We start from the raw sequence: 27,788 nt of genomic DNA on the forward strand, positions 1-27,788 counted from the left end.
CCTTCCATAAAGAGGTGTCATCTTGGACACTCTATGGGGCAGTCCAACCATGAGTTGGAATCACTCAACAGCAATGGGTTGGGTTTGGCTCAGTAGCTTCCCCATAAGGCAAATATTTATTGTGTGCTTTTATAGTGAGTGTGTATTTGTTTATAGGATTTTAATATCCTGTCTAGATCATCATCCTATAAATTTCTAAGTCTCAGAGTCAAGGGTGGGGAGACCGCTTGGACAAGCAAGGAAGTGCTGCCATGAACGGGACGGTGGTGATAATGCCTGGAGTCCGGCCTGCAGCTGGCACGTAGGCAAAGGCACCAGGATTTTGTCTTCTCCCTGCCCCAGGAATTTCCCTTTAGGGAGAAGAAATGGCAAGAAAGCAAACTGTTCTGGAGACTAACTGTTTCGTAGAGGCTCAGCAGTCAGGTACCTGTGGCGAGATTGAGTCACAGTCGTGATTTCTTTTTTAATTCTATTTTGATTTCACAATCAATCTTCCAGATAATGCTGTACTCGCTGTTTAGAATACTTCCCGATTCTACCTTGGAATCAATGCCTTCAAGAGCCGTCTTTGCTCAGACAAAGCAAAACGCTGGCCCACTCGCATCAAGTCAATTCCAACTCATAACGATGCTACAGATGACTGCTGAAGCTGTAAATCTTTACAGAAGTCAACGGCCTCGTTTTATCTCTTGTGGAGAAGCTAGGAGTTCTGAACCACTGGCCTTGAGATGAGTAGCCCAGTGCTCACCCAACAGCTCCACCGGGCTCTTCTCTCTAAAAGGTAGAGTTGGAAGGGATGGAAAATAACTGCCATACTTGAGATTAAAAGAGATTCAAACCCAAAGCTCAAATCATTTGACTTATTTGAGAAATCACCTAGGCCAAGGGCTTTGTAATGAGAAGTGACAACATCAGCACTCGTCTCTCTCTTGTTCTCTGAAACTTAATGTTCAGTACATGGAGAGCCCTGTTCAAATGACAGCCTTATTCCCCCAAGCCCTGCGTGCATGCATGCATGCAGCGCCCTCTGCTAGAAATGCCCTCCTCCCCTGGCCTTGACGCTGCCGTCACCCCCTGATCTCCTTTTGCTGGCACATTCTGAGCCTTCCCTGGACTCTTGTGCAAGAGGATGAGAATTTTCTTCAGCCCTGGCTGTGCTGTCTGGTAGATATTGGATCAGCAGTTGAAATCCACCAGCTGCTCTGCAGAAGAAAGATAAGGTGGTATGCTTGCCTGAAGACAGCCTCAGAAACCCTATAGAGGATCACTGTGAGTTGGAATCAACTCATTGGCAGTCAGTTTTGGTGCGTGGGTTTTGCCTTTTAGGGTTGTTGGTCTTTTGGGAGAGAATATTTTTTGTATTCCTACAGCACTTTGTTCATAGGTTGATTGTAGGATATGTCATAGTATGTTACAATTATTTAGCCTCTGACCTACCTCCCGTGTGGGTTATGGACTCTTCCTACAAATAGAAGGAATTTTTTCCATGTCCTCAGCCTCAGAACTTAGCCCGTATGCCTTAGCACACAGGAGGAACTAGATCGTGTAATTGCAATAGGCTGGTAAATGAATGTCTCCTCCTAACAATGCGGCCACACTGCACGTATTAGCAGATTGGTTGTAATTGAAGGAGTGATGCTTTTCAATGAAGCTGGCATTATCCACATCAATGCTGCCTTTTCTTTGACAGATGTCAGATCTCACTCCATGCAAATAACTCCCAGCTCTTCAAATGAGCTCTAATAGAAGATCAGAGAGGCTCTTAAGACCTGGTTCTTTTCTACATTCCAAGAAATGGGCTAATGATGTGGGTTCATTCTAAGCTTTTGAGTCTAAGCTGGATGGCAATGTAAGACTGTCTGACCCTTAATTCAGAGTGAAATAAAAAGGCAGGGGGCGCCGGTTGGAGAAATAAATGTAGGAAAGGGAAAACCAAGTGGAAAGTTGGGGAATCCAGAGAAAATAACCTTTAGATAAGAGGGGAGCTAGGTCATCTCTCTGCTGGCTGATACTACAGCCACGGCCACATGAAGCCATTTACACTAAACATACCGTATATACTCGAGTATATGCTAACCTGAATATCAGCTGAGGCACCGCATTGAAAATATGCTGAAAAACTCGACTTATACATGAGTATATACGGTAAGTTACAAAAACTAAGAGAAATTAAAAGTTCCCTCAGTCACACGAGCCGCATCTCAAGGGCTCAACAACCAAATAAAGCTAATGGGTCTATACAACACTGCCACGATCACCACCACGGCCAGTCGTCAATTCTGGCTGAGGACAACGCCAAGTGTGTCAGAACAGAACTATGTTCTGTAGGATTTTCAATACCTAACATTTTTCTTGAGCGGTAGATTGTCAGGCGTTTGTGTGGCAATGCGTCGCCATTCACTGCAGGTACATTAAGGAAAGTTACTGAAATAAAGCTTCTAAGAAATGCATGGTCTAGTAATGATCTTCCATGAGAAACCTCTGAGCACAACTGTGTTTGAGTAAGAACCTAAACTACCTCACTGCTGAAGGCACCTTCCAGTCACTCAACTTCCCATCAGGTAAGGAAGCTGCAGACTACCAGTAACCTCTGGAAGTGCCTGCTGGTGTGTAGTGATTGTTGTTTTTGTGTAAGAAAATAGTCTCAAAGGGAAAATACAGCGTTTGCTCCTTCTGAACATACATGGCTACCGCACACTATCCATAGATGCGGACAACTTGGCTTTCAAAAGTTTCTTATGCGTCCTGTGCTCGGGTTTATTTCTTCCATCTTGAGCTAGTTCCAAGAGTAAAATGCTGTGGTCTGTCTGGCCTTCTATAGACAACACTAGCTGCTTTAAACTGGGGTTCTTTGAAGGAATTGTATTTTTAGACCTGGGATCGGATTCAAAATATGCTTTTGAAGAATCTACAGTCCTACTTACTGTTGGCATGTTATTTTTTGGACGTAGTGTTGCAAAAGATGAATAAGAATTTTACTGAACTCACACATAATTTGTCTTCTTACTTTTGAGTGGAGATGTCCACATCTTGTTTCTTTTAGTACCTGCCGTGATAGGCGGAGAGCCAGCTTGTCATTAGAACGCATCCTAGAGCTAGTATTAAGGGGATGCTCCCGCTCTGCTCACTCAGGTCGCACATGCATAGTGTTTGGTTCATGTGAGTATATCGGACTATTGACTGGGAATTGCAGAATTTCAGACCAAAGTATCACTTAAAGTTACGTTATCTTACAAAGCAACACTCCTGGAAGTAGTTTGAGAGAAAAATAGTACCGTATTATAATAGGCTGTAATATTTTTTTGTGGGGAAGATGGCTTTCAGTGCTTTCTCTCTGGCTTAAGATTGTGTCCAACTTGAGAGCTCTTCTGTACAAGGAATCACCATGGAAGGGCTAGCTCTGCAGTGAGATTGAAGGATGCTGGTGTGAAGGACTCCCCACTCTCTGGGAGGCCGATGGTTTGATTCAGACACTTCTCAATGTTCTGCATCTTATTCAGGGTCAAAGTGTTTGAAAATTATCATACTCCCCAGTTCCTAAATGCTTCCTCCCCACCAATTACCATGATCCGAATTCTACCTTGCAAGTCTGGATAGAGCAGAGGTTGTACACTGGTGTATATAGGAGCTGGAGGCACAGGGAATCCAGGGTGGATGATACCTTCAGGACCAGGGGTGTGAGGGGCAATACTGGGAGGGTAGAAGGTGAGTGGGTTGGATAGGGGGAACCGATTACAAGGATCTACATGTGACCTCCCTGGGGGACGGACAACAGAAAAGGGGGTGAAGGGAGACATGACACAGGGCAAGATATGACAAAATAATAATTTATAAATTATCAAGGGCTCATGGGGGAGGGAGGAGCGGGGAGGGAGGGGGAAAAAGACCTGATGCAAAGGGCTTTACATGGAGAGCAAATGCTTTGAAATTGATGAGGACAAAGAATGTACAGATGTGTTTTACACAATTGATGTATGTATGGATTGTGATCAGAATTGTATGAGTCCCTAATAAAATGTTTTAAAAATAAAATTTAAAAAAATTTTCATACTCAAAAAATTAAGGAAAATTATCATATTCTTTTAGCACACCGGAAAACTCAAGTGCAAGGGACTTCCCAGAGTAATATAACTGATTTGGGATGAAGTCAGCAAATAATTTATACTTTATTTTGGACAGAATATTGGTAGCAGGGCCAAAATACATGAAAAGAAAACTCACAAAAAGAGCAACTGAGAAATTCTATCCAATGTTTTGTTGTTGATGTTGTTTAGCACACTGGTGAAATTTGATCAATTTTAAATACGTTTCAAGTTTAGCTTTGGCCAAAGTTCAGTTTGTGTGTTGAAAGACTACAGTGTGGCTCATCAACCATGCTTCACACAGTCTAAGACCCTCCGGATGATCTATAGTCCGATGGCCCAGAAGCAGGGGGCGCGTATGTAATTTTGCAGCTAAAACTTCCAGGTAACCGTATTCTGGCTTTGTTTGTTGGAGTGCACGTACACTGTGATATCAACACGAAAAGTAATCATAAAGGAACATTGTCCAAAACGTCTTGAGATGCTGTCATGTTGAGCTTTCACTGCCTCTGTGAGACAGGACGGTGGCGACCTCATGCTACTCGTGAGGAAACTGCTTGAGACAGATAAAAAGTGCATGAGGTTGCCCCCCCACTAAGTGAAAGAGCTAGATTTGAATCCAGGCCTGTCTGACTTCAAAGCCGCTATGCAAGGTATTGCCTCTCGAATGCAGGTCAAGGAGAGCCCGTCGCCCTAGATTAGTGAGATCAAAACTTCTGGAAGGGTCCGGATAATGAGACCAGACAGCCTTTTCCCACAGCATTCCACTGGCTTTCAGGTCAGAAGAGCAACTGTGGTCTTTAGTTGATTTACCAAACGCTGTTGATCTTTCCCACCTCCTCACCGCACGCCCCATCACATCCTGCACGCAGAATAATCCATCCAAAGGTTGATTGTGCCAAAACTCCTCGTCCAGAACTTCAGGAGAAAGAGTTGGGTTTACCGATCATAGTTTTAAATCCCAATACAGCGTGAACATCGGTCCTTTAGCGAGGGGTCCTGATGATGGAATGGCTAAAGCACTCTGCTGCTAACCAAAAGGTTGCTGGTTTGACCCCACCAGCCTCACTGGGGAGAAACCCCAGGCAGGAGATCTTACGGGGCAGTTCTCCTCTCTCCTGTCGGCTCCCCAGCAGGCAGAATTGTCTTGGTGGCCGTATTTTCTGCAGTTTGTTTGCAGGGGAGTTCTTGTTTGTGTGGGGGCGGGAGGCAGGTTTGTCCTACAAGAGACGGAACCAGCGCGGGTTATGAAGATGGAAGCAGACGCCCTCCACAGGGTGGGTGGGCTCTAGGAGCTCCAGCTGTTTGCAGGCTTCTTGTATTCTGAATTATTGTTTTTTGTGGTTTGCCTGCTTGCTAGATTTAATGAGGAGTTTGAAAGCAAGATATTCTCCCCTTAATTAGTATTTATTTATTCTAACATTTAATGATCCTGTTAGAGCTGTCATTGAAATGAAGCCATGGACTTTATTCAGAGTGATTTAGTGACTGCCCAGTGTCTGTCTGGCAGCATGCTGGGAACCAGGGGCTCATTGACGAGGATAAGGTGGATCCTAGCCCTCCGAGCAGAGACCATACGAGCTAGATGGGTTGTGGCACAGAGCAGGGGTTTGCCAGGAGCCTGGTGCACTTAGTCCTCAGGGGAGGAACCAACAAACGGGCTCTGGTAGCTGGCTTCCGTTCCCCCACCGAAAGCCTCACTTCCCCTCAATAGCACAGACATTGTGATATGTTCTCCATGCCCTGGCATGCCAAGAGGCATAACTTTGCAGTCACTTACGAGCATGGAGCGCTTTCAAAAATTATTTTAATAAAAGCAACGTATGCTGATGGTAAAAATTGGACATCCCCTCACAGAAGGGGCACAAGGAAGAGATGAGCCAGTCAGGATGAAGTATAGCACCGATGAAACACACAACTTTGCTCCAGTTCCTTAATGCTTCCTTCCCCCCACTATCATGACCTCAATTCTACCTTACAAATCTGATTAGGCCAGAAGATGCACACTGCTACAGAGAAGAGCCCACAACACAGGGAATCCAGGAGAGATAAACCCCTCAGGGCCCATCATGAGAGTAGAGATACCAGGAGGATTAGGGTAAGGTGGGGAGAGAGAGAAGGAACCGATCACAAGAATCAACCTATAACCAACCCCTCCCAGGGAGACAAAAACAGAAAAGTGGGTGAAGGGCGACAGAGGATGCTGTAAGATATGAAAATAATAATCTATAACTTATCAAGGGTTCATGATGGAGGGCAGGCAGGGGAGGAAAGGGGGAAATGAGGAGCTGATATCAAGGACTCAAGTAGAAAGAAAATGCCTTGAAAATGATACATATGTACAAATGTACTTGACACAATGGATGATTATATGAGTTGTGATAAGAGATGTAAGAACCCCCCAATAAAAGTGTTTATTAAAAATAAAATAATATAAATGATTACTTTAAATCCAGACAGTTCCCAGGTTATGAACATCCAATTTATATATATGCATCCATCGTTAAGAACCAACCCCTAAAAAAAAAGAAACAACCCCTATTATACATTAAAACTCTGAGGTATGTGCATAAAATGTTTCATAATAACAAACAAGTGCTCTTTGATGGTACTCATCAAAGCTTCCTATGGTTACTGCACTGTTCTCTTACAGAGGTTGTCGTGTGCCTGCAGTGTTTAAGTAATTTTTTAGGTGTGCTATGTAAGAAAGGTTTGACTAACCAACATTAGGTATGTTCCTGTGTTCTGTTTCATACAATACTCTATATGAAGGGTTCCTGCTTCATTGCAATGGCCACACCGAACTCAGACAGTATTCATGATCTATTCGTGGTTTATTAAGGAAGCTAATAGGTTAACAGGTGAGAAATGTTCAGGATACAGTTGTTCAGTTGGGACATGTTACAAAGGAATTTCAGGGTTGCTAATAAATGCCAAATGGGCATGCCACTCCACGTAAGCCTCAACCCCAAAGCAGTCAGCTCAAGTTAAACTCATGTCTGAATGAAGTGCCCAGAGACACTCCCCTCCAGTAAGCCTCCGCCTGAAGACTCTCAGCGCCCCCACTGAAGGGGCCAGAGTGGCCCCACTCAACAGGCCAGCCTCTTCCCCCAAAGCACTCAGCTTTACTTGCTCTGGGCTGGGAATGCCATCACTCTGCTGCATGGTCTGGCTCCAGTTCTGCTGCTGCTGCTGCTGCTCCTCTGGCCCTTGTCCGATGTCATGACTGTCTTGTGGATTTATAATGAATATCGAGGAGGTTCACTGCACGGGGACCTCTGGTTCCGAGAATGTGCTACACTCCTGGCCCTTGCCAGTAATGATCCCCCTCCTGCTTCTGAAGACAGCTCATCTCATACACAGCAGGATGCCGGTCAGAAGGAATCCTGTTAATAAGCGTCCACAATGAAATTTTATCAGTATCTTCCCCAATCCCCTCCTAACCACCCCGTCAGGGGAAGATGGCTTGGCGGGAGTTCCAGAGAGTATGTCTTCTGAGTCACCTTAAAGGATTCTCTGCCCTGCAAGCTCCTGTCTGTTCTGATGGACATACAACTATGATTCAAAGGCCGGTTTAAAAACGGATTCTTTCATAATACAGGATTCTTGTAGTTCAAAAGGATATAAAATGAAATACAAAGGTCCCCCTTCTTGGGGAGGCCTGCTTTTTTCAGGCGGCCACTAGTAACACTTTGTTAGACACCTTACCAGAAATTGTATGCATGTGTACATTGTGTATGCACATGCAAGTCTGCACACATGCAAACATAGTTTTGCACACGTGGGATCATATTCTGTGCTTGGTGCTATGATGTACATTTTTCTTCAATGGCATCCCTTTGATCTGTTTCCTTTCCATCCCTCTGTAAATGGCTTTTCTTTGAATGGCAGCACATTGGTCTATTGACTGCTTGCATGTAGCATAATTGATCGTGCTTGCTTTCTATCAATGGGCATTCACACTGTTACCCTGTTCTTCTACTTTCATAAAATGTATAATGAATATATCCATATTGGCTTCAAAGAGTTCATGGAAGAATTCCATTATCTTTTTGTTCCATTTTCCTGTGAACTTTTTGAAGTCCCTGTGTGTGTGTGTGTGTGTGTGTGTGTAAAAACAGTGACTGTATCAGTTAAATAAAATTCAAGAGGTAGCATTATAGAGTCTAGGGCATCTGCATTTGGATTTTTTATTGCCACATTGTTGAGCTAGTTGGTGCTCTTACTTGCAGTGTACAAGAGACATGCGTTTCCTTTACGATAAACATACATGAGTATAAGCTATGTGTTCACAGGGTGGCTGATCAAGTTTTGAAAACAGGAAAGTTTTTTCCCCCTCTCTGAAATAGGCCTACGTACAACTCTGTCGTTTGCTAATAGAAGAAGTAGCAGGACTCAATCCTGAAACTGCCCCTGGTTTCCAGTCTTCCTCCGAACCCTCCAAACTGATGCACCCAGGAATTTAGTTTAAGAGTTGCCTTGATATTTGAATTCATGTATAGCCTGACTTCTAATCCCGCATTGTGGAAGGAGGACAGAAGCCATATTTATGGATCTCCCCCTTTTAGATTCCCATCGTCAGAGAGGAGGTGTGAGTGGCGACACTGAGGAAGCAAGGAGTACTCGTGGAGGTCTTTGCTGAGTGTGGCACCCGGGGTCACCGGTCCATGCACGCACCTGTTGAGTCCTAGAAACCGGCTCAGGGTCCAGCTGGGCTACCCGAGCCTCTGCGTTCTGAGAAGGAAATTCCCGGGAATAGGACATTCTGGGTAATTCACGCCGCAGTCCATTTAGGAGAGGGGAAAAAATCCAAGAATTGTCTTATGATCCTTTATTCGGTGTCTGATAGAAAACAGGCCAACATTCATCTCTAGGGCTAGACAGTTGCTTTGGGATTTCTGAAGAAAAAGATTCAAGGTCAGTCAGAACATGCAATTCTGCTGCTGGAATGGACTTGAAAATAGTCCAGGATCCACAATCCCTAGAAATACTGGGCTTTTTTTTTCCTTTTGCCAGCAAAAAAGGGCTTTGTTTTTAATGTCTAATTAGGGAATTTTAACCACTTGATTGTGGATCATATCTTTTGGAACAAAAGCTAAATTCATTTGTCGGAAAGCCACACACTTGATGCCAAAACCCCCGAGTATATCTAAGGAGAAACTCGGGTCCACAACTGTTCCGTTTCTCCGTCTTGAGTATGGTTTGGAACGTTTGAAATGAACTAGATGTTGACGTGAGGGGGCATTTTGCTTGAAGAAGCCTCCCAGGTGAATGAGACCCTAGAGAAGCCCCCAGGGGGAGGGGCTGGACCCGGACCCCGCACAACCAACCTCTGAAAAGAGCACAGTCGCACAATCCATGGGGCAGGGTGCAGGCACTGCATTTAATTAAAATAACTTGGTAAACTTTCTGGAAGGTTTCTCTCCCCTCCTTCATATCTAAAAAAGAAACATAATTTAGCACCAAATATTTTTCTTTCTGCCAGTGTTTTGGGGGTTTTTCTTGGCTCATTTTTTCCAGCGCAGACGTTATGGAAAACTTTATTGCCTTGCAGACGTGTTGCTGGGAGGAAATCAGAAGGAGGCACAGCCCCACTCATTTCTTTTCGATGAAGAAATAATATCCAGAAGAGAAAATGCTGTCTGCCATAGTTAGGAATTGGAAGGGAGAAGCCAGAACCTGCTTGTGAAAATAAAGAAAATCTCTTTATGAAAAGATATTCAATGGCTTTACTGGGGACTCAGGAACCTGTGGGAACATATGGGGAACAGCCTAATACTCTTGAGGTCTTTTTGTTTGGGGGTGTGTGTGTGTGTGTGTGTGTGTTTCTTAGCAGAAAGAATTTTTAATCATTAGTAATTGAGGAGACTGACTTCATTCTCAATATATATATAATATTTTATAGGAATTTCATGGGGTTAAAAAAAAAGGTGAGCACCTTTTAAGATGTTTTCGTCTATCGGTTGCATATTACATCTGCTAACCAAACAGCAGAAGGCAGTAGTCCAGGGCTCAATTCCCAGGCAATGAACTTCATGTATCTCGTTCGCTGACAGTGTTGTTATGGAGCTGGCTAGATCTTAGTGGAACTTACAGACTAAGATGAGCTAGGAAGCAGGGTTTGCCCATCGGTTTCCAAATATCAGCTGATGACAACCCCCTGGGCTCACCGCAAGAAGGAGCCAACTTGACAGTAGCTAATAACAATCAAGAAACAAACTCCTCAGATATTTGGGTTTTCCATAAGTAGGTCCTCTCATGAGCAGTCAAGCAATATTGGCTTCATTGAAATTTGCATCACTTCTGAAAGACTGCCTGCCTTTAATCCTCACCCCCCCGCCCCGCCCTTAAAAAAGCAAACAAAATTGATAATCTGATGGATCCATGAGTCTAGGATGGATGGCTACACATTAATATGTTAGCAATTTTACTTGGAAAACTGGAATGCTTATTATTTAAAGGCAGAACATAAGAAATTGCCTCTTTGAAAGTTGAAATGGTCAGATGGTGGCCATTTGTATTTCAGCCTTATAGAATCCCATCGTGCACACGCCTGAACTTTTTTATTTTAAACATTTTATTAGGGGCTCATACAACTCTTATCACAGTCCATACATATACATACATCAATTGTATAAAGCACATCTGTACATTCTTTGCCGTAATCATTTTCTTTTCTTTCTTTTTTTCCCTTTTCTTTTTTTACATTTTATTAGGGACTCATACAACTCTTATCACAATCCATACATATACATACATCAATTGTATAAAGCACATCCATACATTCCCCGCCCCAATCATTCTCAAAGCATTTGCTCTCCACTTAAGCCCTTTGCATCAGGTCCTCTTTTTTTTTTTCCCCTCCCTCCCCGCTCCCCCTCCCTCATGTGCCCTTTGTAATTTATACATCGTTATTTTGTCATATCTTGCTCTATCTGGAGTCTCCCTTCCCCCCCTTCTCTGCCGTCCCTCTCCCAGGGAGAAGGTCACATGTGGATCCCTGTAATCAGTTCCCCCTTTCCAACCCACTCACCCTCTACTCTCCCAGCATCGCCCCTCACACCCTTGGTCCTGAAGGTATCATCCACCCTGGATTCCCTGTGCCTCCAGCCCTCATATGTACCAGTGTACAACCTCTGCCCTATCCAGCCCTGCAAGGTAGAATTCGGATCATGGTAGTTGGGGGGAGGAAGCATCCAGGATCTGGGGGAAAGCTGTGCTCTTCGGTACTACCTTGCACCCTGACTGACCCATCTCCTCTCCTAAACCCCTCTATGAGGGGATCTCCAGTGGCCGACACTTGGGTCTTGGGTCTCCACTCTGCACTTCCCCCTTCATTCAATGTGGTATATATATATATATATATATATATATATATATATATATACACACATATTCTTTTTTTTTTTTTTTGCATGATGCCTTATACCTGCTCCCTTTGGCACCTCGTGATTGCACTGGCTGGTGTGCTTCTTCCATGTGGGCTTTTTTGCTTCTGAGCTAGATGGCCGCTTGTTTATCTTCAAGCCTTTAAGACCCCAGACACTATCTCTTTTGATAGCCGGGCACCATCAGCTTTCTTCGCCACATTTGCTTATGCACCCATTTGTCTTCAGCGATCCTATCATGGAGGTGTGCAGCCAATGATATGATGATTTTTTGTTCTTTGATGCCTGATAACTGATCCCTTTGGGATCACTCGCTCACTCAGGCTGGTGTGTTCTTCCATGTGGGCTTTGTTGCTTCTGAGCTAGATGGCCGCTTGTTTATCTTCAAGCCTTTAAGCCCCCAGTCACTATCTCTTTTGATAGCCGGGCACCATCAGCTTTCTTCACGACATTTACTTGTTCACCCACTTTGGCTTCAGCAGTTGTGTCGGGAGAGTGAGCATCATAGAGTACCAATTTAATAAACGAAAGTATTCATGCATTGAGGGAGTGCTTGAGTAGAGGCCCAAGGTCCTTCCGCCACCTTAATATTAAACCTATAAATGTAGACAATTAGATCTATTTCCCCATCCTCATATATATGTTTGCATGTACACGTCTTTGTCTAGACCTCCATAAATGCCCCTTGACTCCCAGCTCCTTCCTCCCTCTCCCTTGACTTTCCTCCTGCCCCACCACCATGCTCCGTCCCCACCTGGGCTACAGCTATACCTCTTCTCTATGCAACCTTACCCTTGATCGTTCCCCATCAGGCCTGTCACTCCCCCTTCACTACCATTTTGGGTCCCATGTTGTTCCCTTGTCCCTGTGTTTATTAACACCACTTCCTTACCCTCCTCCCCCTCCCCCACCCGGATCTGTCTGTCCCCCCGGAACTGGCTGTCCTATTGTTTTTCCTCCAGATAGTTCATCCAGCCTGTCCTATTCAGACAGACCTGTGGAGACACTAACATGCACGAAAACAAGACAGAGGAAAACAAAGCAACAGTATACAACCAGACAATAAAACAACAAAAACAAACCACTGACAAAGAACAAAACAAAACACTTCACAAAAGAAAGGCTTGTAGTTCGTTCAAGGATCATTTGCTGGCCCTTAGGAGCGTTTTCCATTCCAGTCTGTTGGGGCACCACGCCCTGGCCCCAAAGTCCACTTTCAGCATTCCCTGGGGACCTTGCCACTCCATTCCCTTGCTGTTCCACTGCACTCCCCCAGTGCTTTGCCTCGGGCACACGCCTGAACTTTTGTTTGCATTTCTAGAGATGTAGAACTCTATGCAAATCTGAAAACGCTTGGTTTATGAAACATCTTCCTTTTGGAGAAATTGGATACTTGGAGAGCTTGTTGGAGAATCAGAGGTGCTGGATTCTTTTAAAATGTTCTTAGTCTCCATGCAGCTAATAAGCAATAGTAAGAAAGCCCTCGTTTGTCCACTTGCCAATCCTCCCCTTGGCCAGTGGGCTCTGGCTTGAAACCCCACACTGGGTTCCTGTCCATTCCTCGTGAGTCTTCCCACCCCCTCCCTTTCCTTAGCTCGCCCTCTGGAAGAAGATCAGAAATCAGAAGTAAAGGTTTTATCTCCATAAGCAAGTCAAGTCGTTCAGTGTCTCTCACATCGCCTTGGTGTAATGACTCTCAAATGATGGCCCACAGCCCACTGTGAAACATACATTGTACGTAATGACTGCCCCAGCTTACGAGCAGTGTGTTTGAAACCCAAACAAGCGTTTCGCAAAGCAATTCTTGTACTTCATAAAGCCAGTGGGTTTTGATGCTCCCTAGTTTCTATGTCATTTGTTAAAAGAAGGGGTGTCCTCTACTTTAAGGTTGGGACCCATAGTTTAAAAAAAAAACAAAATACCATTTAGTGCCTTTGATTCAGCCCAGGAATTTTAACTGGCAGTCAATCACAAGCTTGCTTATATCTGCAGAAAAGGGCCAGGCTATTCATTGCTAGGAACGTGGTAAAAACATTCTTGGGCAGCTTTCAGATGCTTTTTTTTTTTCATGGAAATAAACAGGTATTATATGTATTAATGGAGGAGGCCCTCGGCCAAAAAGTATTAAGAGGTTTAAAAAGAGTAGCCACACATTCCCAGAAGGTAGATGGAAGGCTATGGAACCGAGTTCTGGAACTTGGTCTCCAAGTGCCCCTCTGAGCTGATCACCAAGAGGCTTGGCTGGTTTTCCGAATCTTAAGGAATGCAGGTATTTGAGATACTGGTGGTAGAGAAGAGAAATTCTGATGTTGTTTTAGAAAGCCTGATTCTGCACCTGCCACTCATTCTTTCCTGACGGGGCCACGACCTGAGTCTTCTCTGGGCTTCTTCAGTACAGTGAATGACTTATATAAGTGGGACTGTGAAAATCAGGCGCATGCCGCCCACCACGGAAGGAGATTAGGCAACTCACTCCTAATGCAAAAAAAAAAAAAAAAATGGCTTCTGGGAATTTTTTGTCTGGCATGATTTTTAGTGGTTTGGTGGTTAGTTAATGAAGGAGTTATCTTTCGTGATGTGTTAGAAACCCTCGTTCGGTGATGTGTTAGAAACCCTGGTCTCTGTACCAGTGGGAATGGTCCTATTTAGAAATAAGTTGGCCATTACGTTAATGAGGAAGAATTGGGGTAGGATGCATGGGGAATGTCACCTTACTGAAGGGTGAGACTGAAGTTACCGCCCTGATCCCAATTACCACTTTCACCACCCCTGACGGCCTTGCTTTAGTAGGGGGACGTTTCATTGAGGGTGTGCTCTGCATTCAGTATACTTAGGAATATCTGGGCAAAATTATTTCTGGGCCCTGCATCTGGCTTCTTGTCATCATCTAGCCTCCAGTTCTTGCAACTTGAGCCATCAGCCTATCATCTGACCAGATTCTCCAGCTTCCTCATGAGCCAGCAGTGTGTTGTCTGACTGGCCGACTGATTGGGTTTCACATGGTGCAATGAATTGTCTGTTAGGGCCCTTCTACTCATTGTGTTCATAACTCCCACTGAATAACTAGATACCAACCAAGCACACACACTGCCAACAGATGGATTCTGACCTATCATGACCTTAACATTGGATAGAACTCCGCAAATATGCAGTTATTTCTGGTCCACTGAGGCGATTGGATAGCTAATGATGTAAGTAAGGGGCATGGGCACCCTTGTAGAGTGGGATCATCCAAATAAGGTACATAGAACCCTAAGAAGGGCATTGGTTTGTTCTGCCATTCTTCTAGACTTAGGGTATGGTGGGTCCGCACAGTCAGCAGTTTGAAACCACCAGCCACTCTACGTGAGAAAAATGAAGCTCTCTACTCCCATAAAGAGTTACAACCTTGGAAACCCACAAGGGGCCTTCTGCTGTGTCTTATCGGGTCACTATAGATCGGAATTGACTCAATGACAGTTTGGAGTTTGACTAGAAGGAACCATCCCAGAAGCAGAAAGTAGGATCTTACCACCATCAAGAAAGAAGAACCAAGAGTGGACCATGACCTTGAGACCCCTGTACTTAAATTCCTTGATGCAGGAGACAGAGACAACTTTGACACCGGAGATGGCAGAGAGGTGGCAGAGGCGTGGTGGCATCAGAACCAAGAGACTGGCAGGAGACAGCACAGCTTTTCTAGCCCATGAGGGAGAAAGCTGAATGACTGCAGGCAAGAGGCATGCATACTTGCAAAGTGGGGTGCCTCCCCTCAATACTTCATTAGGGAAGTTACGTTTGCGCACCTGAAGAGCTTGTGCTGAACCCTTTGGACCAAAGCTTACTGGCAGAGTTGGGTGCGTTTGGGCATTTATCAGCAGATCTTTAAGAACTTTGTAACACTTGCCCACATGGGGCAGAAGCCAAGGGCCCTGTGACTGAATCACTGCGAACTAAAGAGAGGCAAAGCTGTGGACAAGTTAAGAAAAGGCTGTCCTGACTGAAGTTTTTGATCCTGAATTGTAACCTGCTAGCTTCCCTAATAAACCTCATCATTAATTTGTGTCTGTGAGCTTGGTGTGGCCATTGCAATGAACCCAGTAGAGAAGTAGAATGTTCCATGGGAGGAGCGATTGGTGCCAGAATTGGTACACATTTTGGAGAGTAGAGGCATGTACCTCTGCTGCGTAGGAATCGTCTTTGGTGGGTGCTGGTGGTGATTCTCCTCCTCTGCCCGGTGCAGCAGGGGGAGGTCTAGTACCATTTTTACATTGTACATTTCACCTGGCCATGCAAGCAGGTGGAAGGACCTCCAGAGTGATGCTTGCCCCACGGACTCTGGACGTCCTGGTCTCCATAAATGCTCCAGCCATTCCCTTGATGGTTCATGCGCTCTGTGGATGAGCTCTCTGCCCTGTGACTTACAGAACGCAAAGGCGAAGAAGAGAGGCGCACCCAAGGAGTTGATGAAGAGATGGTGAAATGCTATAGCCATTTAGAAAAAAGATGGACATTTTAGAACATCTTTAACCTTCAGCTGATGGAAACCAGCTTTCTACGGACTCTTCTAAAAGGTATTAGCTTTCGGCCAATGTTCACTTAGCTTTTGATCAATCAGTTTCGGCATCAGCATCTCCTGGCCTCCGCCCAATCTTCCTTTTACTACCTTGGACAGCAGCTTGTTCCGCTCCGGCCACTTGGGTGAAAAGTTGACTTTTAGATTTGGAGTGAACAAAAGATGTCCTTCAAACCTAAAGGAAGCCAAGCACCAGAGGCACATTCTCTGATGATGTGTTAATGGACCCAGGCAGAATCCTGTCCAGTACAACTTCAAGGCTGCAGCTCTCGTGAGGCTTGAAAAACCCAAGGCAAGTGCTCAGTAAGTCTGTGCTTGGCAGTTTTCACTATTTATGGAAGTAAATGTTCCTTTTCTTCCCGGCCCTTGACTCCTGAGAGTTTCCCTTTTTTTTTTTTCTCCAGTTCACACCATAGTAAGATGGGATTTATCTGCTGGGAATAGATAGTAGATTCCATCAAGTGAGTCCTAGAGGTTACATTCAAATTGCTTTCCTGTAGTGCACTCTCAAGTTGACTTCCAAAAGGCCACAGTGGTGATCTGCGCCCCACACCACCCACCAACCATGGACCAAGCCATCCGGACAACTCACAGAAGACCAGGACTCTTAGACATTCTCAAGGATTCTAGAGAAAAGCAGGACACCCCTCTCCCACTTAAAGTTTTCTCAACTAATTCAACAAAGGATCAGATCCCTGGGGATGATTCTCATATAGTGACACAAGGCCTACTAGAAGTGACATTTGCCTATGACTGCCTTTTCTGTTCTCTCATCGAAGAAAATGACTCATGGCCTCCATTGGCCATTAGTGTGTAGGCAAGCAATAAATAAAATAATACAGATGAAAAGACTGTGACAAATATAAAGCCCAAATGAGAGGTGTTGCCTCTGCTTTCAATCAGCTAATGCTGAGGAGAGGCTTGTTAACTCCCTGGTGCTCCTAGGAACCTGTGATTAGCATTCTTAATGTACAGGGCTTAGATCTAAGTACAGGAGAGGGTTAAACCCAGGAGGTGGCCGGAAGCCCACCAGAAGCATTTCGTGGTTAAAATACAGTGGCTGTGTAAGGCCCTCAGCCCACTACCCCCGTTTCAGCTCGGCCTTGTGTGCCCAGCGTATCCTAAATATACCCGAAATACGGCGATACTGAGTCCTAACCACAAACTGCAGAGCCCCTCAAGGGCTGTTGGAGTGCCTCCTTTCCATGAATGATGGATTTTATTCATTTAAATTGATTCAACTTCTGTCAAATACCATCTGTGGCTTTTTCATTTATCAGAGTAGGCTCATTGTAAACCCCATCCGCGTTCCTACTGGTATTCTACAGAATGTCCCACCTGACGAGGATGTCAAAAGGTAAACTGCGTGCTGACTCATCGCAACCTGTTTGTTGACCGGGAAAGAAAGGTGTAACGAAAGCCATTTACCTGGGGAACGGGCATGTTGCAATGAAGCAGCCATCTATGTCCCCCGCCCCCCATATAAAACTACTTTCTCTTCCAGCGCTCACATGATGCTAGACCCTGGAACTGACTGAGTTTCAGAAAGCACCTACAGAGCTGCTCATGAAATGCCTCGAGTTTAAAAGTGAGTGTTCTCCACTGAACAGAGCATGGGCGTTATTGAGCTATAGCCATACATAACACTATGGTGACTTGCTCCAAGGCATATATTTTGAGATCTTGAGAGGAACCTACGGGGTGAGGCTGAAATACTAAGTCATTTGCGTTCAAGCTTCTGCACACAAAGTCCTCCCTCGCCTTGGAGCTAAGAACGGTGACAAGTGTTGAGCTATGAAGATATGGAGCATGTCTGGGCTCATTTGGGTTTGACTTAGTTTTGCTTTTATTCCTTGCAATCCATAGACATCTTTCTTCTTGCCCTGACCTAAAAAAAAAACCTATAAAATTATAATGCCTTCTTCTGACAGCTGTTATTTCATTTTTTAAAAATACTGCCATCCATGAACCCTGTGTCGCTGATAAGGCTTACAAATGGTTTGAGAAATAACCTCGAGGTGAACATTAGAAAGTGCTAAAAAAAAAAAAAAAGTAAGGCTTCTAGGCCTAATGCAAACTATCTTCTAGGTCAAGAGTGAATGAAATTTAGCAGTTGATTACGTGATAACATAAATACTGTTTTCTAGGGGATTTTAGTGACACTGGACACCTAGGAAATACTTGAGACAGAATTAAACGATCTGCCTTTGGGGGAAAGTAAGGTAAATGTGACCTGGGCAGGAGCCCCGGTAGCACTGTGATGCAGCACCCTGCTTCCAACCTGTCCTTGCCTTGGAAGAGAGGTGCCACCGTGTGTCTCCATGAAGACTGGCCACCCTGTGGGCAGCCCTCCCATTCTAGAGGCACCTGATGAGTCTGAATCGCCGTGACAGCAAATGGTTTGGTTCTTGGTTTGGTAACATGGGAACTTCGTTCTGTACGTTGTGGAGGAAAATAGAAAGTTCAACTCACTGCCACTGAATTGATGCCGGCACACAGTGACCCTATAAGACAGGGTGGGGCTGCCCATTATTTATGGAGGTAGAATTTTTTACAGAAGTAGAAAGGCTGGTCTTTGGCTCTTGGACCAAACAAGCATCTGCCAGGCAAGGCAATCTGGGATTTCTTTTATGCCATGGGCGCACTTTCATCATCTGGTGCTGATTGGGACCTCTTCTCAGAGGGATGCTTCTATGTGTGAGGAACCAAACACCCAAGATCGCAGAGGAAAGCCATTCTGCTGAAATAGAAGTTTATCCCAGGACTTGGTGGCCGGTGGTCTATGAGCCCCAGTTTAAGAATTCCACAAACTAGACGCATAGCTGATGGGTGGGAAAGAAAAGCGTAGTGGTGGGGTGAATATAAACCAAGTTTTTGGTGTGAAAGTTGCTGTCTTACAACACAGTGTGGGGAAGAAATGAAAGTCGTGGACTAAAATCTAACATGACAATGCGTGGGACAGAGCACATGTCTAAATCTAGGACTAAAGAAACAACACCTTCTTCTGTTGACTCCCTTCTCTCCTGTCTCTCATGAACTTTCCAGATGGTTGTCAGTATCAAATGTTTTTATTTTTGCCTTGGGCAAATAGGCGAATCTACTTTCCCTATTATAAATATTACCAATTCTTCCCTTGTGGAATAGAGGGACTAATCAAATGACGTTCTGTGAGAGATGAAAACCAAATTGTAAATGTTGAGAATGGATGCTGCACGTTCATTTCACCATGTCAGAGGGGCCCCTACGTAGAGGAAATGGTTACTAAACAGAAAGTTCGTGGTTCGAATCCCATAAGCAACACCATGAATGGCCTTGTGATCTGCTTCCAACAGATTAGAGTCATTGACAACCCAAAGGAGCAATCCAACCCTGACACACAAGGTCACCATGAGTGAATCAACTCCGTGGCAACAGACTTGGCCGCAGCAGGTGTGTAACATTTGCTGTAATTAGAGGCAGTCTGAACCAATGATTCCTGTCAATGAGAAGTTAACATTGTAAAGGTAGTGACAGATAAAAGACTATTTAAATGCAGCCCTAGTAGTAATGTTTTTAAATCTTATTTTCTCAAATGCTATGACATAAATGAGGGGTGTGTTGGAGTGTGCCTCCTTTTTTCCATAATTCTGAGCTCATTTGTTTTTTAATGAAGGATATTATTTCCATGTGATCTTAGCTAGGCAAAAAGAAATGAGAGAGGACTTTTCCTGTAGGAAACTGAGCTGAGCCAAGGGTTCCATTCCATGCGTTTTGGCAGGAGATTCCCAAGCTGAACAATAAACGAAATTACATGATTGTTCAAGGCATTGCGCACTCTCCCAGCATCTTATCAATCTTAACAGTGCTTGAATGAGTTCTTATTGCATATCCAGTTTCTCCATACTGTAGTTTATGCCTGTTTCAGTTAGTTCTGAAAATATAGACTCATCAGATACTGTAATAAGTTTTGTATAGACTTCATGTATTTGATTGAATAAAAAAATAATGCATTAGTGAGCAACTGAGTAAATTTACTTGCCTGGCATTTCATAGTCTCTCATATCATGTTCTCTTTAAATCTGGCCCCTATAGTTTACCTGCATATTTCTGTTGGCCAACATTCTTCCTTTAACCCACTTTAAATCCCAAACGTCTCAAAGATGAAAACAACAGAACTAGACTTCTACATATTTGGAAGGAAAATCAAGCTTCATAAAAATGTATCTGTGCGTGGCACAGACATCCTAGCAGTTATTGCCAAGGGAATGCATTATTGATGATGTCACCCTTTGAGAACATTGATAATTTGATAAATACCCCAAAGTTGACTCATTATTACAAACTTGAGTTTTAGAGAAAATGCCAGTAAGTCATCATGTCTCAAACTTGCATGTGATGTTACTCTTGGCCAAGAAAACCAACAAGGGGAAAGACATCAGGAGACAGCTGTTGAAATTTAGGGCAGCACATTAAATGTGATGACTAGTCCAATTCTACAGTTCAAGATCTAGTGCCATGATCCTTGAAACATACATTTGACAACTTTTCACCCCAAAGTTTATATAGGTAAAAAAATCATCTAACTAATAGATTTTAGATTTGTCAAGAACTATAGAGGCGATATAGACTAGTCGATCTAAACAGAGAAGACTTGAACCACCAGCTCCACCATCATTGGGAAACTTAATCAAAATGCACATTCTTGGATCCCATACAAAAATAAAGAAAATTAGTACATCTCCGAGGCAAACAAAACTACAGAAATTATTGATATTTTTGTTCAATTATAGGGCATATCTCAGACATGTTTTGAGGTCACCCTTCTAAAGGTGTGTGGTGTGTGTTTCTGGTTTTGGTATATGAACTCAGGACTGATGAACCTAGCTGGACAGCAAATAGAACAAGGATCTCGGGGCAGGGGGAAAGTGATGGTGGGGGAGGGAAAAGAGTGGCAATGTCAAGGAGTTCAGGAAGAAAACGAATGTTTGGAAACTGATGGTGGTAGCAATTGTACAATTTGGCTTGATGTGATTGAACTATGGAATAGTGTGATATATGTATTAACTCCAAATTAATAATAATAATAAATAGTTTAACCCTCAAGTATTGCTCCTCATTGGGAACCATTACTCCAGACCAACCTCCCAACCTGATACAGAAACCTTTTCTCTAACAGCTTTGTGGGTCCTTCGGCCCATCTGAGTTACTGTCTGTCTTTTCTCGGGGGGTAATGAGGGCGTTTACTAAAAAGAAAGAAAGACGTAAAGATGTATTGGAAGCAAACATTTTAACTATATTTTCTTTGAAAGAATCTGTTAGGAATTGAATTCTGTCCCCCAAAATAGGTGTTTCAAATCTTAACCTCTATGCTTGTGGTTGTAATCCCATTTGTGTATGGATTTGTCTTTTGCTAATGTTGACAAGGCAGAATTGGTATAGGGTAAGTCTTGTGCCGATCGATCTCTTTTGAGATATAACAGAGATTAAATAAGTCAACCAAAAAGCAGAGAAAGGTAAATATAGATGACAAATATTGTAGAATTCTCCAAAGAACAGACGTTGAAGACACAAGAGCCTTACTGCAAAGCCAACAGAGGGAGAAAGCCGGACCCTAGAGTAAGTGCCTTGAATTCAAACTTCTAGTCTCCTAAACTGGGAGAAGTCATTTTTCCTTTATGAAAGCCACCCGTTTGTGATACATTTATTATTGCAGTACTAGATAACTAAGGTAGTTTCCATATAATTTTCACCGACAAAAAAATTGGAAGCAAAAAATAATTTTGTTTCCCCATAAGATGAAGTAGATTCCTACTTGTGCTTCATAACTAATCATTCCTCATAGACGTGGATCCACCCAGGTGGGTGTTGCACCCAAGCTCCATGTGCTAATTACAAACGTTGGTGTCTGTCTACTCATTTAAGGTATATAACTGTATCCATCTTTGTATCCTTCACACCTACTCCAAGGACTCGTGCATTGTGACGGTGATACTAATGATTCATGTTGACTGAATGGTATTATGTCCCATACGCACAAAGGGAGGCCTTTTATTAACTTATTTTTATTGTTACGTAAGTGAGTATTTACATTTCAGATCATTAATTTTTTCACTCCACAATCTAAATTACTCATTAAGCTCCCCAATGGCCCATCCTTCCACTGCTTCTTGATTTCCCTTCTCCCCCACCCCCCAGACATCAGTATCTTCCACTTCACCCAAGTCAACACCCATCCGCAGTCTAACCCATTGCTTTATCCTCCTTTATGCCCTCTCCTCATTTTGGAAAACTCCAAAGGCTATTATCCCCTTTGGTGTGAAAGTATCTTGGTTGAGTTTTTTCTATTCCTTATAACAGTGGTCTCATAGAATTTTTGCGCCTGTGTGGATGATTAGTCTCAGCATAATATTTTCCAAGTGAATTCACAGCATGAGGTGCTTTGTGGTTTCATCATAGTTTGGGGGCAATATGTATTACTCCATTGTGTGCATATGCCAAAGCTGCTTTACTCATTCTTCTACGATGGGCATTTGGCTCTTTCCAACTTCTTACTAACCTGAACAGCACTGTGATGAACATGGGTGTGTAAATACCCAGCAGAAGGATTGCTGGGTCACATGGAATATCTGTGCACATTTGTTTGAGACAGTACCGTATCACGTTCCACAGTGGTTGTATATATTTACAGTCCCACCAAAAATGCATGGGATTTCAAGTCTCTCAGCAGCCTCTCTAGCAGTTACTATTTTCTGTGGTTCTGTGCTTGACTGTCATTGTTAGTGTAAGGTGGGATCTCAGCATTGCTTTAATTTGCATCTCCCATATGGCTAGCAATTGTGAGCACTTCTTCATAGGTTTATCAGCCATTGGATGTCATCGTTGTGGGCCATCTATTCATGCCCTTTGCTGTGGTGGTTAAAGATTTGTTTTCCTACACTCGCAATGACTGCAGTGGATCCTGTACTAATATTCCTCTTTGCAGATAGGGACATTGGAATTTATAAAGGTGGATACTTTGTTCTAAGTCAAAACGTTAAGAAGTGACAGCTCCCTGTTAGCCCCTACACTATTATAAGTGCTTAATGAATGTTTGATGAATATATTCCCACTGTAATGAAGAATGATTGGGGGGGGGGGGGGAAATGACTGGACCATTTAAAGCTAATTTCAGATGAGATATTCAACAGTTTATTCATCACCTAAAAATATACAATATGAATGCCAGTTACTATATACCAGTTGGTGATATTTTAAGGAGTGACTTAGAAACTACCAATTGCTTAACAACTTCTTAAGATCATATCAATAAAATACTTCAATTTGGCCTCGAATCTCAAAGATGATAGTAGCTTAACCCGGAAGGCTATCTACAAAAGCCTGGTGTTCATTGCCTTTGAGTCAAGCTCAATATGTGTGCAGGGTAAAGGAACACTCCCAAAGGCTTTCCAGGCTACCCAGCAGATCTTCCAAGGGGCCTCTGTGTGCATTCGAACTCCCAACCTTTTGGTTAGTAGCTGAGTGCTTAACTCCTTGCACCACCCAGAGGCAACAAGAAGAAAGGTCTCTCTGACCACGGGGGTCTCTGAACCTAGGCTCTGCAGAGTACTCTGAATCTTGGCCATGAGATCGCCAGGGAGCATCCAGGTTAATAAAAGAAATAGAACAACACCAGGGGATTTCCAGGCTGCTGCTTCTGCAGTCCCAAACACTCAGTTTCTTCGAATTTGTCAGTTTAAGGGTCAATACCAAGCCCATTGTTGTGTCCAGTGGTTTGTCAGCCTCTGGTGGGTGTCAGACTACTTGGAGAGAGCATCTTTTTTTTAAATTAATTAATTTATTTATTTTAACCATTTATTGGGGCTGATACAATTCTTTTCACAGTTCATACATATACATACATCAATTGTATAAAGCACATCTGTACAGTCTTTGCCCTAATCATTTTTTTTCTCTTCTTTTACATTTTATTAGGGACTCATACAACTCTTACCACAATCCATACATATACATACATAAATTGTATAAAGCACATCCATACATTCCCTGCCCCAATCATTCTCAAGGCATTTGCTCTCCACTTAAGCCCCTTGCATCAGGTCCTCTTTTTTCCCCCCTCCCTCCCCATTCCCCCCTCCCTCATATGCCCTTGGTAATTTATCCATCGTTATTTTGACATATCTTGCCCTATCCGGAGTCTCCCTTCCCCCCTTCTCTGCTGTCCCTCTCCCAGGGAAGAGGTCACATGTGGATCCTTGTAATCAGTTCCCCCTTTCCAACCCACTCACCCTCCACTCTCCCAGCATCATCCCTCACACCCTTGGTCCTGAAGGTATCATCCACCCTGGATTCCCTGTACCTCCAACCCTCATGTGTACCAGTGTACAGCCTCTGTCCTATCCAGCCCTGCAAGGTAGAATTCGGATCATGGTAGTTGGGGGGAGGAAGCATCCAGGATCCTGGGGGAAAGCTGTGTTCTTCATCGATACTACCTCACACCCTAATTAACCCATCTCCTCTCCTAAACCCCTCTATGAGGGGATCTCCATTGGCCGACACTTGGGCCTTGGGTCTCCACTCTGCACTTCCCCCTTCATTTGATATGATATATATATACATATATACACATACATATATACATATACACATATATACACATACATACACACACTTAATCTTTTTTTTTTTGCATGATGCCTTATACCTGGTCCCTTGGGCACCTCGTGATCGTACTGGCCGGTGTGCTTCTTCCATGTGGGCTTATTTGCTTCTGAGCTAGATGGCCGCTTGTTCACCTTCAAGCCTTTAAGACCCCAGACACTATCTCTTTTGATAGCCGGGCACCATCAGCTTTCTTCACCACATTTGCTTATGCACCCATTTGTCTTCAGCGATCCTATCATGGAGGTGTGCAGTCAATGATATGATTTTTTGCTCTTTGATGCCTGGTAACTGATCCCTTTGGGACCACTCGCTCACTCAGGCTGGTGTGTTCTTCCATGTGGACTTTGTTGCTTCTGAGCTAGATGGCCGCTTGTTTATCTTCAAGCCTTTAAGACCCCAGTCACTATCTCTTTTGATAGCCGGGCACCATCAGCTTTCTTCACCACATTTACTTGTTCACACACTTTGGCTCTAGCCGTTGTGTCGGGAGAGTGAGCATCATAGAGTTCCAATTTAATAAAAGAAGGTATTCATGCATTGAGGGAGTGTTTGAGTAGAGGCCCAAGGTCCTTCCGCCACCTTAATACTTGACCTATAAATATAGACACATAGATCTATTTCCCCATCCTCCTATATATATTTGCATGTACATGTCTTTGTCTAGACCTCCATGAATGCCCTTTGACTCCTAGCTCTTTCCTCCATCTCCCTTGACTTTCCTCCTGCCCTACTACCATGCTTCATCGCCACCTGGGCTAGACTATACCTCTTCTCTAAGCAACCTTACCCTTGATCATTTCCCACCAGGCCTGCCACTCCCCCTTCTCTACCATTTGGGGTCCCATGTTTTTCCCTTGTCCCTGGGTTTGTTAACACCACTTCCTTACCCCCCCTACCCCCCCACCCCAAGTCCCCCCGGAACTGTCGGTCCCGTTGTTTTTCCTCCAGATAGTTCATCAAGCCTGTCCTATTCAGACAGACCTGTGGAGTCACTAACATGCACGAAAACTAGACAGAGGAAAACAAAGCAACAGTATACAACCAGACAACAAAACAACAAAAACAAACCACTGACAAAGAACAGAACAAAACAGTTCACAAGAGAAAAGCTTGTAGTTAGTTCAGGGATCATTTGCTGGCCCTTAGGAGCGTTTTCCAGTCCAGTCTGTTGGGGCACCACGCCCTGGCCCCAAAGTCCATTTTCAGCATTCCCTGGGGACCTTGCCACTCCATTCCCTTGCTGTTCCGCTGCACTCCCCCAGTGATTTGCCTCGGTGTGGTGGGATCAGGTCAGGTGCATTTCCCACACTGTGTCTCCGGTGCTGTCCCCTGTATCGCCCTTAGTCACTGAGGGGCATCAGAGAGCATCTTTTTTTAATGTAGAGAGATGTGGAAGAACACAGGTAGGCACAGCTGCATCTTTTGAATCCAAATGTCTAGGAGCATAGCCTCTTCTTTCAGGTGGTACTTTTCAAATCCTGGTGACTCCGCTGCATGCCAGAAGTCAAGAGCCACCGCATTGCCCTCACCTAGTCAGAGCAAAAGTCCAAAGAAGGTGCCAGAACAGAAGCTGGTCATAGTCACAGAGTGAGAGGTCCAAGAGGTCACACTCAAAAACCCAAACCAAAGCGTGCATCCCATTCTGCTCAGGTCAAAGCCAAATAGAAACGGAAAGAGCCATGCAGGAGAAACACAACTCGGTAGCACTGTCTCAAATGCCAGCCCTCTATTTTTTTTTTAATGATTCTCTTCTTTTGTTTTATTTTTCCTTTCCCTTGATGGACATTCAGCATATTACAAAAAAACACAATAAAAATACAAAGGGGAAAAAACCCTACTGCCAAGGACTAAGAGAATAAATGTGATTATAATATCTATAGAAATGAATAGTAAAGGTATAATAGAGTTAGCCCAGGTTGACTAGAGTCAGATTCATAGACAGTCATAAAGGTGTAAGAATAAGCTTGATATCAAGAAGTCATTTCATATCAGAGAAACATCCCAGTGCAGCTCAAGTCCATAGTCTAGTAGTAGTCCATAAGTCCCTCCTCAGATTCATGCGGCCACATGCAGAACGCAGGAAGGTCACATGCTGGTGGGTGCAAGGTCTGCTGTAGCCAATGGTGGTGACTGCATCTTCAGGCCTCCTAGCACCTGCGGTCAGGCAGCTTGAAGGTGAAGATAGGAGAGGGGGAGATCCCCAGGTCCCTCCTTATGAGATGGCCACTCCCACAAGAAGACATTGTTAGGCTGTGACCTGACTGACAGGCTAACCTCCACCCCTCCGTTTTATACTCATATATCTTTAAGTTGAAATGAAATTATGAAACTGCTACAACCATAAAGTTAATAATAGAGATATTCTGGAAGATATGGAGGTAGACTATTATCCATTTGCCTATTAAGACCATCTCTTTTTTAACATTTTATTAGGGGCTCATACTAGTCTTATCACAATCCATACATATACATACGTCAATTGTATAAAGCACATCTGTACATTCCCTGCCCTAATCATTTTCGAAGCATTTGCTCTCTACTTAAGCCCTTTGCATCAGGTCAGCTCCTTTTCCTCGACGTCTTTTCCTTTATCAGAGAAACTGCAGAACAATTCAGTTTTCAACAGCAAGTACGGTAGCAGCACAATGCACTAGTTGACCTTTGAAAGCAGTGCATACTTAGAGAAGTCAGAAGTATCCTCAAAGACTACCCAATGAAACCACTTCCTGTAATCAGTCAAAAAGCTGAGACCCACTTGGTGGTAACCAACTTCAAAGGTTTCAGAAATCTAGGAGTGGTTATGAATGCTCTATGGGAACCCTGGTGGCTGCTGACCAGAGATCACCTGTTCAAAACCACCAGCTGCTCCTTCAGAGGATGATGCAGCAATCTGCTTCAGGAAATCCTATTGCTATTGTTTGGTTCGGTACCCTTGAGATTTATAGCGACCTTGTGTATGATGAGACAAAACACTGCCCGGTCCTCCACCATCCTCAAGTTGTTGCAGCCACAGTGACGTGCCACATCTTTGAGGGCCTTCCTCTGTGTCAGTAACCGCTGCTTTCCCAAATAACAGGTCCTTTTCTCAGGTTTTTGTCTCATTTACAACATGCGCACGGTACG

General features: G+C 43.9%; 1 protein-coding gene across 11 annotated transcripts in view; it reads left to right on the top strand.

The window, feature by feature from the left end:
* The window catches only part of THRB (thyroid hormone receptor beta), a 455,296-nt gene that overhangs the window by 232,623 nt on the left and 194,885 nt on the right, over positions 1 to 27,788 (top strand). The window contains exon 1 of one of the 11 annotated variants that reach the window (XM_075547154.1): positions 19,377 to 19,454. The exons of the other annotated variants lie outside the window; for them this stretch is intronic. The gene's annotated coding sequence lies outside the window, so the exon portion shown is untranslated. Of the gene's footprint in view, positions 1 to 19,376; positions 19,455 to 27,788 lie in introns of those variants that run through there. 11 annotated transcript variants of the gene reach the window in all.

This window comes from Tenrec ecaudatus, chromosome 4, assembly GCF_050624435.1.
Source record: "Tenrec ecaudatus isolate mTenEca1 chromosome 4, mTenEca1.hap1, whole genome shotgun sequence".
Classification (NCBI taxonomy): Eukaryota; Metazoa; Chordata; class Mammalia; order Afrosoricida; family Tenrecidae; genus Tenrec; species Tenrec ecaudatus.